Genomic DNA, 14942 nt, shown 5'->3' with positions numbered 1-14942 from the left:
CTTAATGACATCCTCAAAGACCCTGTGATCTCATAAATTCATATTAGGGCTAAGGTTTTAAAATATAATTAGGGCAATGTGTACTGTGTTCATACTTGCTTTGATATACGGACAACTGGGTGACGGGTATTTTTTTTTTAATACATAGTAAAGACTCAAAATTTCTAGCTGTTATATTTCATTGTTAGCACCTCTGCACAAGCCATCTTCTGAATTATCTAAAGGTGATACCTGCTCGATGATTCAGGGAGTTGAAGCATTCTACAAATGTCTTACAACATATTTGGACTCAAACAATAAATATCTCAGTAGGTGAACCAAACTTCAGTCTGTTCTCAGGGGTGATATTCTCGTATGCTCCCTCTAGTTTTCAGGTTTTTATATCAAATCTCAATCTTTTGAAGAAAAAAAAAATAATACTTTAAAACGAAGTAAATACAAAACAAGTGAAAGTGAGTAAAAACATGGAAACAGATTTCTGTACACCCGACCACACCCCTTTCTAAAACACAGTACATTCAGGGACAGCATACTCACACTTATACTTAGATATTTGCCAAGTACTTTAAATAAAAGTCAACTTTGCATTATTGAAAGCTGCAAAGGTTTCACATCTATTATTTTGAGGGAATTTTTTTTTTGATGCACCCAAAAAGCATTAACATTCTATTCTGGACTGTTAGATAGTTTTCATTGTTCATTAGGAAGAATTATTAGAAAAAAAAAGTTCTTTATTTTAAAATGCTCTTATGCAAATGTTGCCTACACATGTAGGTTTATTAATAAACAATATGTGTTTCATTTTCAGTTGCATTAATATTTTACACCTAAAATTGCAGTCATAGCAAGTTTACTAAAAAACGCTTTCTGGTTAGAATATAAATGAAAGAACAAAGGAAAACATTTAACATATTGGCTTTGGAATCTTCAAAATGAATTATATTTTTAGAATAGATATAGAACTATGGAAAATAAGCTCTGTAATTGGAACAGCATTTCATAATAATGTGCATGTTGCTTCAAAACTGACCAAATAATGAGTTTTGTTTACTCATAAAGGGAAAGCAATTTTTATGTCATGTTCATAATGTTAAATCACATATTTAAGCAAAATTTGAGCTAGGATTTTAAATGGTATTAATAATATATTATCAATATTTAAAAGGACCCACTTGAGTTTTAAAATCTGACTCTGCTATGAATATTCAAAATAACTACTGTTGAAAGTTATATCCAGTTTAGAAATACAATCCATTAGAAAGTTCACGATGTATGTTGTAAGCCCTTCCAAAGCCCAATAAGTTCTTTTCTTGTTTTGATTTATTATAATTTATACAGACTACATCCCAATTGCTATCTTCTCACTTGTATAATCATGTTCCCATCCTCCCCCGCTCTTCCTCACTATTCCCCTTCCCTAGACCTCTGACAGAAGGGGACCTCCTCCCCACCATATGACCACAGCCTATTAGATCTCATGCAGATTAGATCTCATGCAGAATGCCTGCATCCACTTCCTCTGTGTGTCTCAGGACCTCCCCACCAAGGGGAAGTGAGCAAATTGGGAGCACCAGAGTTCCCAGGGAGTCCTGCACAAACTGCTGTATCATCTAAGGACAATGCATGCGGTAAACCTAGACCCCCTATTCAGAGCTAGCCAATGGGCAGCTCATTCTCCACAGTTGTGGTGAGAGTGGAGACTGCCTCTCACTTGAACTCTAATGCTTAATAAGTTCTTAACTTGATTGCTTCCATATGACACAGGAAAGTAAAATAGCCATTTGAATTTTCTAGCTATATATTAGGTTATTTTTATCATTTCCTTTCTACTTAAGCTATTTACCTCATCCTATCTAGGGATTTCAACCATCCTTACTGCATATAAGGAGTCAAAGAGGAATCTGAAGTAGGTGAACAGAGTGAATTGGAAGGGAGAGGGGGTGGGCGGTAACAGAAGTGGGTGGGGAGAGAGCACAGGTGGAGAGAGAGACCAGGAGAGAGAATGGAAATTCATGGAGGGCATTTCTGGGACAGGTGATACTCCTGGAAGTCTATGGGGTTGACCCTATCTAACTGAGACTACTATCAGCAGAGGTTAAGGAGCCTGATTTTGTCACTTCTTGTAGCCAGATGGGACTTCCAGTGGAGGGTGAGGATGACACCAAATCACTTATAAAACTTTTGACTCACAATGTGTCTTGCTTACAACAAGTATGTTCATTAAGATGCAGAGATTGAGGGAATGGCAAACGAATAATTTTCACCACTTGAGACCTACCCCATAGAAGAGAGCCAGCCCGTGACACTGTCAATGATACTATGCTGTGCTTGCAGACAGGAGACCTAGGATCACCGTCTTCTAAGAAGCTTCATCTAGGAGCTGATGGAAACAGATGCAGAGACTCACAGCCAAACAATAGGTCTAGCTCAGGTGTTTTGTGGAAGAGTGGGAGAAGGGTTTGAGGGAGCCGGAGTTATGAAGGCTGCTACAAGAAGCCCTACTAACCTGAACCCATGGGGGCACACAGAGACTGAACCGCCAACCAAAAAGTGTGAGCAGGCACAACCTAGACCTCCTATACATACGTAACAGATATGCAGCTTGGTCAGCTTGTGGGTTCTCTAATCACGGGAACAGGGACTCTGACTCTGCTGCTTGCTTTGATCTCTTTCCCCTAGTAGGTCAGTGGGTGAGGATGCATTTAGTCCTACTGTGACATCATGTGCCCGGATGGGTTGCTACCCACTGGGGCCCTCCCTTTCTCTGAGAAGGGGAGATGGGAAAGGAGGGAGGGTTGTGTAAGGAAGCAAGGATAGGAAGGAGGGGGTTGGTATCAGGCTGTAAAGAGATTAAATTTAAAAATAATCACCTTGACCTTCATACATTCCAGGCAGTTACCCTGTGCTAGGTTTTCACATCACCAAGGAAAAGCTCACCAATTACAGCTTTCTCTCCCTTCAGTGTTTTCATCCACTTCATCTTTTCCCTCCCTCACTTATCCCTAGCTCATATCTTTACCCACTGCCAATCTGCCTGTAAAATGTAATGTAATTCCCCTTCCTAGAGAGATTCAAGCCTCTCCACAAGACCTTTTCTCTTTACCTAAACTCTGAATCAATGGGCTGTAGCTTAGTTATCATTTACTTAAAGACTAATATATCCTTAAAAGTGAATAAACAACATATTTACTTTTCTGGCTCTGGTTTTCTCACTTAGGAAGATTTTTTTTCTAGCTCCTTCAACTCACCTGCAAATTTCTTGGTGTAACTTTTTAATAGCTGAGGAATAAGCAATTGTGTAAAGTGTACTACTCTTTAAAGATCCACTCTTCACTTGAGGGATATCTAAGTTTTTTTCCCTGTCTCTGGTTAATATGAATAATGTCACAACATACATTTTTGAGCAAGTGATCTTATGGTAGGAGGGAACATACTTTGGGTATATGCTTAAAAGTCAGGTGAATTGATTCTGTGGAAACTCCATATAAATTTCTATAGTGACTATGTAAGTTTGCATTTTGACCACCAAGGAAGGAGTGGTCCTCTTGCTCCATATCCTCACCAGCATGAGATGTCACTCGTGTTTATGATCTTAGCCATTCTGAGAGGTATTTTGACTTTGATGTCATTTGTCCACTTAGACTTGAAGTTTATTACCGGGTGATAAGAATGGATCTATTTGAATTCTTCTACATGTAGACATCCAGATTGATCAGCACTATTTGCTCAAGATTTTTTTGAAATAAAGTTCTATTAATTGAGAGCTAGTATTTTTATTGAATATAACAGAGATCAAACTTAGAAAAATGAAATAAATGCTTATATATGTGACCACATTTTATTTGAATAAATATACTTAAATTTTCATTACCTAAATTAATTATTGTACCACTAACCAGTCCCTTACAAATCTCTGTATTTTTTTCATCATAGGCATCTCAGCACTGGTCTTTGAACATAGCATTTTCTATATGTGCCCTTTGCTTCATGTGCTGCTCAGTTTTCTGTCAACTGGACACAAGACAGAGTTATGTGGAAAGAGGGAACAAAACATATTTTTGATTGAACATTTCTTTAGTTTCCATAAAAAGCTCTCCATGTGTCTAACCTTGATTATTTTGTTTGCTTGTTTTATTGCTTTGGTTTATTTTGACTATCTTAAAAGGTATTACTCTGTAGTTCTGGATGGTCTGAAACTCACTTCATACACCAAACTGTTCTGGAACACACAAATATCAATCTTCTTCTGCATCTTGAGTGCTGTATATTCAACGCTGATACTTCCCTCTGATCCTACAGCAAACCTTACCAAAAGAAGGAAGAATGTTTGACGTACTCGTCAACTCAACTAGGACTTTAAGGAAGGTGGAAATCCTTAGAAACATTCCTTACAGAAGCTAGTTTTGTTTTTGTTAATTTTTTTTCCATTAAGCTAATCATACATACCACAATTTCCAAAGTGGAAATTGGAGATCATCAGACTGAAAATTTCTAATGTAATTAGAGTAGCCTGGGAAAAAGTAACAGTTTCAGATTAATTTTCAAGATCAGTTCTAGGCAAGGACCCTTTATGAAGACTTACAATGCTGCCTTCTGCACAGGCTGGTCTAACTTGCTATTACTACAGCACATGGTGTACTAGGGAAGAATCAAAGGAGTATGATTCTTGTGCCATTACTACAGCACATGGTGTGCTATTATTACCGCACATGGTGTTCTAGGGACGGATCAAAGGAGTACGATGCTTGTGCATGAACTCTGTTTCTTCAACTCTATGGAATATATTTGACTTGCAGAATTCATTTACTTTTTTAATAGAAAATGATTTAATATTCTTAAAATGTTATGTAAGTCATTATCCCTAATGATTTAACCAGCTGCTGTGCTTAACTATATTCCTCTGTATGAAAACTTGATGATTAATGTGACTAATGTAATGGTACAAGTGCCACTTACCTACTTTTAAAGTCAAGAAACTATATTCTCCATTCAGGCACAATTATAATTTTCAAACATTAGCTTTCACACTCAGTGTTTTTTGTAGCCCTTTTCTTTAGAGATCTCTGATTAACAGCACCATCCTCACAAAGCTTAAACATTAGTTTTATTAGCTGTATTTTTAACAGCACCCAGGAGTGTTGGAAATTATTTTTAAAGTTAAAAATGAGTGTGTTTACACACCTGTTCATTGGAGACCTAATTAGGTAGGTAATTTAGGTAGCAGCAATAGAGTTTTATAAAATAAAGGAAACCAGGCTACTTTATAATCATTTTCCAAAAGAAATAGCGTTGAAATCATGGTTGATTTATGAATAAAGTGCTGCTTGACATGTGGATTTAAATAGAACTTCTGATGCCTTTTTAAAAAGAGTTTGTAAAACTAACTTCAGAGGAAAATTGTAATATTACAGTTTATTAGACATTATTGCGTATATTTATATTTAATAATTGATTTGCTAATCCTATTACTTTGTTAAATTATATAGATGTACAAATCAGTAGATTTCACCATCATGTTCTATATTTGCACAGATTGTGATGTATCAGGTCTACCCTTCCTCCATTTTTTTCTCTTTCCTTTTTCTCCGGGGCTTCTTACTCTCCCTAGGGCTCCCTCTTCTACGTTCAGTTTGTTTTCTTTCGTTTCTGCCTATGAGAGAAAACATATGTCACTTGCCTCTCTGTTCTTGCTGTTTTCTTCAGCATGACTTTGATTCAATCTATTTTCCTGTAAATGATGTGATATAGTTTTTCTTGTTCTTGGTAGCTGAGTAATACCCACTGGATGTATAAACCATATTTTCTTTACTTAGTCATCTGTGGACAAATGCTCAATCTGATTGGCTATATCAAATATCAGGAAAAATGTCACAATAAGCCTGGGTGTGCAGGTATCATTTTGGAAGTGCCTTTATTTTCTTTAGAGACACTCGGGAGTAGCATAGCAAATAGCTGCTGACTCTTTCAAGGATCCTGCTTAGAGCTTTACATGATCCCTTCCAATTTCTATTCTTACCATAAAGAACACACAGGTCCCTTCGACTCCTACTCTCTGCCCTTTCAGTAATATTGTGTTAGGAGAATTCCATACAGGAATTAGATAGGATCATAGTTGAATTTTGATTTTCATTTTCCTTTTTCTTTCTGGTATATGTGTAGCCATTTATGCTTCTTCTTTTGAGAATAGTGTATCTAAGTTCTCTGTACTTTAAGATAAATTATTTCTCTTTTGTTGTTGTTGTAAATCAGCATTTTTGTGATTATTTATTTATTCTGATTATTAATCAGGCAGATGAACTACCAGTGATAGCATTATTTTAGTCTGCAGCTTGTCTTCCAGAGTTTCCTTAGCTTTGTAGTTTTTGTTTTGAACATTATCTTCCTTTTTCCAGGTCTTGATTTTGTTTCTTGAGGTCCTGGAGTCTTATAATCACTGCCTGAACTAATAGGTTCAATTTTTTTCTCCTTTATTTTCTTTCAGTGGCAGTTTACATCTTACCTTAAGGTGTTTGACCAATGTTGAGTTACTATATGACAGAATGAGAAACATTAATATACCTTTAATTTTTTACTCATGGATATTCATGTGGACAAACATCATTTATTGAGGAAGCCATCCTTTTCTCTAATATATGTCTTCCACCTTCACTAAAAAGTAATGGGTTTTGTGGATTTATTTCTTGTTTTCCTTTTCTGATGCATGGTCTTAGTATTAATTTCTACTCTTTAGATAGCCATACTATGGCATTGCATTATGACTTTCTATACTGTAGCTTTTCAAGCTATACTCATGATCATGCTATAGACACACATTCTATGGAGATTCATTCCATGGGCATTCACAATACAGTTGTGCATACTATTGATATTCATTTTACAAGTGTTCATATCCTACAGGCATAGAGAATGTCCTGAATTAGACCTGACCATTCTGGTTTTCTTTAATGGGTTATGTCAACCAGCTAATTCATATCCATAGTTTAGGTCAATAGCATCTTTCATTCCATCTGTAAAATTTTATTAAAGCTAACATCCCCAATATACTGTAAAATAGCACTTTTCTCTTACAAAAGTATGAGATTAATTAAAGGTTGAAATTTTAGTAATTCATAATAACATGCGCACATGTTTCCCAAAGAATTTCTCTGGGCTGCTTACATGAAGATAAGGACTTTTAAAGGCATGCGAGTCAGTCAAACACAGATCAAAAGATCATCATTTCTACCAAGGCCTGTGAAGAAGGTGGTTTTGTGGCAGCAAAATGGGGTTATGCATTTATGCTCCAGGTGAGTTGCTTTCCCAAATATTCTCTACAATTGCACTCCCTGTCATGCCAAAATTACAACAATCTGGAGAGAAAGACAAAATTGGCCCTTTGTTGCTGGCTTCAGGGTGATGAATTACAGGTACAGAAGTTGCTGAATCATATCTTTTGGATGAATTTCCTGGGAAAGAATCTAAGGTATGTAAAACCTAGATGCTAGTTCAAGGAATTTCCTCTGCAGGGATAATTGAGATAGATGAGCTAGCCAATATTCCTGATGTCTGTTAAGGATTGAATGCAGTGGCATGTTCAATCATATTTTCCTCACTAATATTGTTTTACGTGAGTAAATATAAAATCCTGAAAAACTGAAACCAATATCTTCTACTTGAAATAAATATGACATAAGTAAATGTTTATTTAAATAACTCTCACTATTCTCGCATTCTTTGGATTATTATATAAAATATCTGTTAGTAAGAATCAAACTTAAGGCCAGGGCAACTCTCCTATCATAACATATTTTTCCTCTTGGTCTCTAAGGAGGTGGGCTGGAAAGTTATTTTTGTACTTTAAATTATAGACATGGTTTGGTTTTTTTTTTAAATGGTGTCAGTGGAGGCCATCATCTCATTTTGTTTAAAACACCAAACAGCTATTTAAAGTTAATGAACTTTCTTTATTAGCACATCAGGAACATTTAAAATAGTGATCTTGAGAAAGAGTGTTGTGCACACCTCATCATAAATTTTGGAGTTCCCAATCACCTTGATTAATATTTTCTTGAAGATTTGAAGAATATTTTCAAATGCACAAGCCTAAGGGTGGCTTTAGGGGAAACTCCTTTCATTATTGTGTTTTAGAAGTGAATCTGTAAATATTGCTCAGTATTTTTATTAGTGTAAATTATTTTTAGCTACATATGCTATTCGTTGCCTTCTAAAATTATACATATAACACATTTTATAATGTATGGTGGATATATGTGACTATAAGAAAACTATAAATCTTATGAGATTGTATGCTTACAAACATACAAACATGCACATATTTGAAGATAGATATTTAATCATTATTCATAGGTTGTCATTATACATAGATCATTATACACAGATTGTCAATATATTTAAGTGTATTAACCTTCACTTCAATTTATTTTTGTTTTTTTAACATTATGGATGTCTTGTGTATCTGTATGCCTGTATGAGAAAGGGAAGGCTAGATGTATATATACATATACATACATATATATTTTTCTGCCTTGGAGGCAGCGACACATAGAGTGATCTTGTGCTCAGCTCCAATCTCTGCAGTCAGAAAGGACTGCAGAATATTCCTAGGAGCTGTTTGACATCTCCAGATGCCTTACTTTCTTCTAGTAGTTTCTCCTGTCAGTCTTTTAACGTGAGTCATAGTGTGGAACCACTGGAATATATATATATATACCATCCATAGAATGAAGCTTATTCCAATTTCATGTACCAACTACCATTAAAATATTGTTTCTGGGTTCTACAGATTTAAATACCTCTTTCAAATTATAACTAGTTGTGTTTTGATTTGTGTTAAATATTTGAATCATATCTCACCTGTATCAATAGAATGACCACCTTTGCTAATACTTCTATTTGGCTATTTTATGATGTTTTTAATAAAGATTACTCATATCATTCATAAGAATATATATGTATATATATATAATTCTATTCTATTTAATATTTTACAATAGTTCCTAGAATTTTATTTTTCTGATTTACCAATTTTGACAGATTTCCAAAATATGTTAATGTGTTCACCCTGTATGTTTGTGCTGAATGTATAAGTGTTGTAAATACATCTCCATTTGTGAGTTTTCGTGACTTGTAATAAATTCATGGAGGGCAGTGGACTGTGCTGAGTGTCCTGCTGTGTTATTCCTCCTTTTCTCCCTTGAGAAAGGGTCTCTCATTTATGATACGTGAATATATGTATATATATACATTTATATTTGAGTATTTTTTCTAGCTAATGTAATAAAATGTTCCTGTGATACTTTCTGATACCTTTATTGATATTCATCAGAAAAATGATTTTGTATATACTTAATGTAAGATAGATATATGGCTTATTATTTTTACAAAAATAGAATATAAATGCAATCTGTCTAATATATAACACCTGACTTTTTATTCATTTTTAAATGTCTAGTATCTTTAATTCCTTCATGTCTATCTCTTCATCATCTCCTTCCTCCATTAGTATAGTTTTACAATTATTCTTGAGTTTGTCCATTAGAAGTTCCCAAATTCATTTTTATTTAAAGACTTTTTTGTTATTAATTTAAAAATCCTATCCGAATTTAGCTCTTCAAATTGCATATATGAAAATATACACCTTAGTAGTTTTGATTGTATTGGATTGCATCTTTCTATAAATGAATGTGCTTTACTATCTTTACAATATTATATAAAAATAATTAGTCTTTGTCAATGATGCATATACTTACCTTTTAATAATATGCATTATCTTAAATGTATTAAAATAGCTATAACCATTATTCTATCGTACTTTTCATACTTATGTCATTCTTTGAAATTTTAAAATACTTTTTATTTATTATTAATGCTCTCATTCTCCAACATAGTATTTAATTTTTTAAAAAAATTCAGTCTTCTAACTTTATTCAAAGTTGAAAGATTAGTATTCTCTCAGTGAGAAGACATGACTGCCTTCAAACCTGACAACCTGAGTTTGCGCCCTGAAACCCACGTGCCTGAAGGAGAGACCTGACCTTCGCGATTTGTTCGCTGTCTTCCATAAGCATACCATGGCAGAGGAGCCCCACTAATCCACATAAAATACATTTGCAATATAATAAACATCAATGGTGTGGTTATTTATACTGCCCATAATGCCAGCATTAATCCTAGTATACCATATTTGAGAGCTGGAGAGATGACTGCATGTTTAACAAGGATGAGTGAGTGTTTGTATTCAAATTCCAGCATACATGGAAACATCTGGATTTGTAAGCACAAGCTTGTTACTCTAGTGTTGTAGAAGGAGTGTACGTAAGGGATGCTGGAGAAACTGGTCACCAATCAATCTCTAGATTCACTGAGAGATCCTGTGTCATAGGAGTCAGTGAAGAATGACAAAGCAGGACAGTGTCCACTACTGGTCTCCATGAGTTTATACCTAGTCATGCACACTCACAAACACAGATGCATGTCAAAACAAACACACACACGCACACGCACACACACACACACCAAGTATATGAGGCAGTGTCAATGTGTCAATAGCATATTTAGAAAAAATATTTTAAAATTGATAAATTATAAAAATAAAATTATAGAAAAATATTGAAAATATTAAAATACTATATATTCCCATCATGTGCTTTAGAATATGATGAACCATTATCAATTTCTGCATATTAGTAGAAAAAGTTATAATGTGATTTTCAATATTGTTTCCACATTTTCTAACCTATCATTGGGTATTATACACTATAGTGGTTTGTTTGAAGATATTTTATTCTCTCTCTTTCTCTCTGTATCTGTTTCTCTCTGTATCTCTGTCTGTCTGTCTGTCTGTCTGTCTGTCTCTCTCTCTCTCTCTCTCTCTCTCTCTCTCTCTCTCTCTCTCTCTCTCTCTCTCTCTCTCTCCTGTGTGTGTGTCTCTCTCTCATTCTCTGTGTGTATGAATGCATGTTTCTGTTTCTGTTTGTACAATGATTTCCCCTGTTGTCTGGTATGGGCAATCTCATTAAAAGAGCTAGTTGTAATACACTATGGGAACCTGGAGCCTTGCACACGGACTTCGCTCTAAGAACTCTAGCCATTCTTGAGAGATGCCAAACATGAACCTCCCAAGTTCCATCCATCCCAGTCCAGAAGCTCACAGAGTCTTGACTGGCCCATTGGATTGTGTCACCAGAATGGTTAGAAGATAAATCTCTATTGTTTAAGTGACCTGATCTTTATACAATGCCAGGCAAATCTTCAAACTAACATATATTATAAAGTACCTTCTCAGTCACTATTGTAATCAATATAGAAAAATAATCCAGTCAGAGTTACATAAACAGATTAAATTATTTCTCAAACTTCTAGTTAGTCTCATATTAGGCTCCTAATCAATTCACCAACAGAATGCCTAAACTCAAACTGCTTGCAACACTATATCTCTATTTCATGGCAATAACTATCTATGAAACATAAGCTGCTACTTTCCTAATAGTTTCTTAAGGCTTCTTCCTATTTTTAAGTCTGTGATTTTGTGATTTTTAAAACTGTAATTATAGAAATAATTTTATTTTGCTAACCTATTTTGAAGGATCAATGCAACAATGAATAAAAATATTGAAAAGACATAGAAATAGAAATCTCATTATCTTTGGGTGTTCGAAGCTTGACCTAAGAGATCACTGTATTATTCTAGACTCTGAATAGGAAATGGATTTGATTGTAGCATGTAAAGAGCTCGTGATATAATGTGCTATAAACTTAGGCCATAAGAATAAATTCTATTTGATAAAACATTTTTTAGAAATGTTTTATTAAAAACACAAAGATTTTGTAAGTGAACCCAAAGTGGAAATGCTACACCAGAATAGTCCATTGCTCTATCAAACTCTTGTGAAATCGCCATGGATCAATCAGTCACATACTTAAGGAATGAGATGTATACAGCTGTACATTCCTACACATGTATGATATGCATGAGTCTTCCTCTTACCAGTGGCTTGGTCATAAAAGGATTAGTCATATATATTAGTTAGATGCATATTTTAAGGAAATAACTAATTTTTTATAAGACTATAGACTGAGACATTTCTAGTTTATGCCCATTTTTCCTTCTCTGTGCTGGGATTTTTTTTTCTCTGACTTGAATTTATGTAGATTATGTGAATACTTCATATCTTTGTGGTTTTGATATAGACATCAACTTTGTGTGTAGAAGATGTTGTTTTGTTGAAGACAGCCACCATCTCTGGCTTTTAAAATCTTTTTGCCTCATCTTCATGGACCCCCTAGGAAAGCTTTGACAAAACATCCCATTTAGGGCTGGGTGATCAAGGTTACTATGTGCTTATTGTCAAGGTTTGAATTTCTATATGAATTCACAGCAGCTGCAAGAAGAAACTTCTCTGATAAGGACTGAGTCATATACTGATCTCTGTTTTTGTTTGTTTGTTTGTTTGTTTTAGTTTGATTGATTTCTGTTTAATTTTTTAGTTTTTCATTTTAAAATTCATTTCTGCTTGGTACCTAGTGATTCTATTTCTTTGACAGATTCTGTTTTGTTCTGTATTGTTTTTAAATCACTCATCTGTGCCCACAGCCTTCATTGGAGCATTTATCCATATCCTCTTTAAGTTCCACGAACATATTCAAAATTATTATTTTCTAATATTCATCTGATGCTTCAGAAAAATTAGTGAAATTGTTTTTTCTTGGGAAAAATTCTAAAAGGATAACTGGCTTTTCAGGAACCATATTCTCTTGTTTGTTCATGTTTTCAATGAAGCTTAGGCATTTTCAGTTAGGATGTTTGTGATGTTTCTTGGTGTGGTTCTCTAGTCTCAGCTTTGTTGGGTGAGTGTTCAGTTCGTTGGTTGCTCTTTTTCCAATCTGTCAGTTTCTTGACCAAAAGAATGGTGCCTTGTTTTCGGTCATGGGACTAGCATGTGCTTTAGGATTCAGACCCTGACTGGTCCCAGCTTTTAACATCTCAGTGGAACTGTGGGTATAGACTCGAAGAAGTCCCTCGCTGGTGCAGTGTGCGGTGTTAGTGACAGGCCAGCAGGCGCAAGAAGTCCCTCGCTGGTGCAGTATGCAGTGTTAGTGACAGGCCAGCAGGCGCAAGAAGAGAAATGGCATCGCAGGGCACCTAAGCAAGACAAGGAGAACAGTTCCACGAAGGGGTATCACACAGGCAGAAACCTAGATGTCCTGGGTCTGGCCACAGATGACAGTGAGTTCAAAGGTGATGGACAGTAGCTAGGAAGAGGGTCTAGTGAGTTTAGGTACTCATTAGCGAGACTATGGGTGCCCTAGAGAACAGAATCAAGGACGGAAGTAGAGCACTGGTGCCTACTAGGTCCCAGCCAAGTGGAGTAGCTTTGGGATACCTGAAGAAAGACCAGTTCTGCACTTCGGGGAGTTTCTACTATTGATCCGTTCAAATACCTTGCTTTACTGGTGTACAGAAGAGAAAGTCTTATTTTCTAAAACAAGGGTGTAAGGAGAAGTTCTACATCGGAGTTGTGTTGGTGGCAAAGAAAGAGTTGCTTTCCCCAGAAGGAGGTGGTTAGTTCACATGAAGTAGGTATTCACTTCCCAAGATTAATGAATTACAAAGTATAAGACTTGAAATAATAAAGGAGTAAGAAAGACGACCCTAAAATAAACAAGGAAAGAAACACATCTGAAGTTTGGATTCACAGTTTATATAAAATTCTTCCAAAACGCTAGAGGGTATCTATATGTACAAAGTTTTTAAAAAGTGTATTATAATTTATTCACATTACATTCCGATTGTTATCCCCTCACTCTTATCCTCAAGTTTCCTCCCAGACCCTCGATGGAGGCTCCTCCCCTGACTTTTCATCACAGTCTATCAGGTCCTTTCAGGGTAGCCAGCACCCTCTTCCTCCGTGACAGCTCAAGGCCGCCCTGGCAAGCGGAAGCAATCAAATCGCAGGCACCAGAGTTCATGTCAGAGGTGGTCCCCTCTCTCCCCACTCCCCATAACACGTGGAACATGAGCTGTCCACCACCTACATCTGAACAGGGATTCAGTTACCGTGCAGGCTTTGTGCTTGGCTGGTGCATCAGTTTGTGCAGGCCCACTGGGTCCAGATCCGCTGTCCCTGGTGGTCTCCCTGTGGGGCTCCTGACCGCTCTCAGTCCTTCCATCCTGCCTGTATCCCATTCTTCCATACAACTCTGAGCTCTCCTCCCAAGGCCCTAATTCAAGTCCCAGTATCTGTCCAGAACCTCGCTAGGTGGTGTTTCTCAGAGGACTTCTATGTTGGGCTAATTTTTGACTAAATCAGTTTTATATCCAGGAAGGATTGTCAGCATCCTAAACCTATTCTTGTCACTTCACATATGAGACTATGAGGCTCACATCAGCAGAGGCTGGCTTGGAACAAATTGTTATATTATTTCTATGATTTCTGAGTTGGATTGACAACGACAAACTTGTATTTGTGAAGGGGTAATATCTGGTTTGGTAGAGCAGAGTAAGATATTGTTCGGCACTCTTAAAACTCAAGAAGGATCAGACTAGCCTGGTACACGGTGAGGCACTGTCTCAGGTAAATTTTATTTACGTTTCTCATTGCTTTGACCAAACATTTGAATGGAAGCAGTGCAAGAAGGAAGGCTTGGTTTTGGCATACAGTATCAGGGCTACAGTCTACAAAGCAAGAGAGACGTAGCTTCTGAAACCAGGGCATAAGCAGCAAGGAAGTACAGCAAAGCTACAGAGCCTCAAGGCCTTCGCTGAGACCTGCTTCCTTCAGAGGGTTCACCTAGTGGTTCCTCTGTGGTGCACACAATGCCATCATCAGAAGTCTAAGGGTTTAAAAAATCAGGAGCTAATGGGGATATTTCATATTCACCTGTAACGTTTTTGACCTTGCCTCCGAGTCTAACTTCTATTTTATAATGCAAAATGGCAGCGT

General features: G+C 36.1%; 1 long non-coding RNA gene across 1 annotated transcript in view; it reads right to left on the bottom strand.

The window, feature by feature from the left end:
• Positions 1-239: 239 nt before the first annotated feature.
• LOC311607020 overlaps positions 240-14942 on the bottom strand; it is a 28712-nt gene continuing 14009 nt past the window's right edge. The window contains exon 3 of the long non-coding RNA XR_014782500.1: positions 240-395. This is a non-coding gene — a long non-coding RNA (uncharacterized lncRNA). The remainder of the gene's footprint in view (positions 396-14942) is intronic.

The sequence above is a fragment of the Acomys minous genome, assembly GCF_964271855.1.
Source record: "Acomys minous genome assembly, chromosome: 10".
In the NCBI taxonomy this organism is placed as follows: Eukaryota; Metazoa; Chordata; class Mammalia; order Rodentia; family Muridae; genus Acomys; species Acomys minous.
The sequence above is the reverse complement of the archived record's forward strand: the minus strand, read 5'-3'. Positions and strand labels throughout refer to the sequence as shown.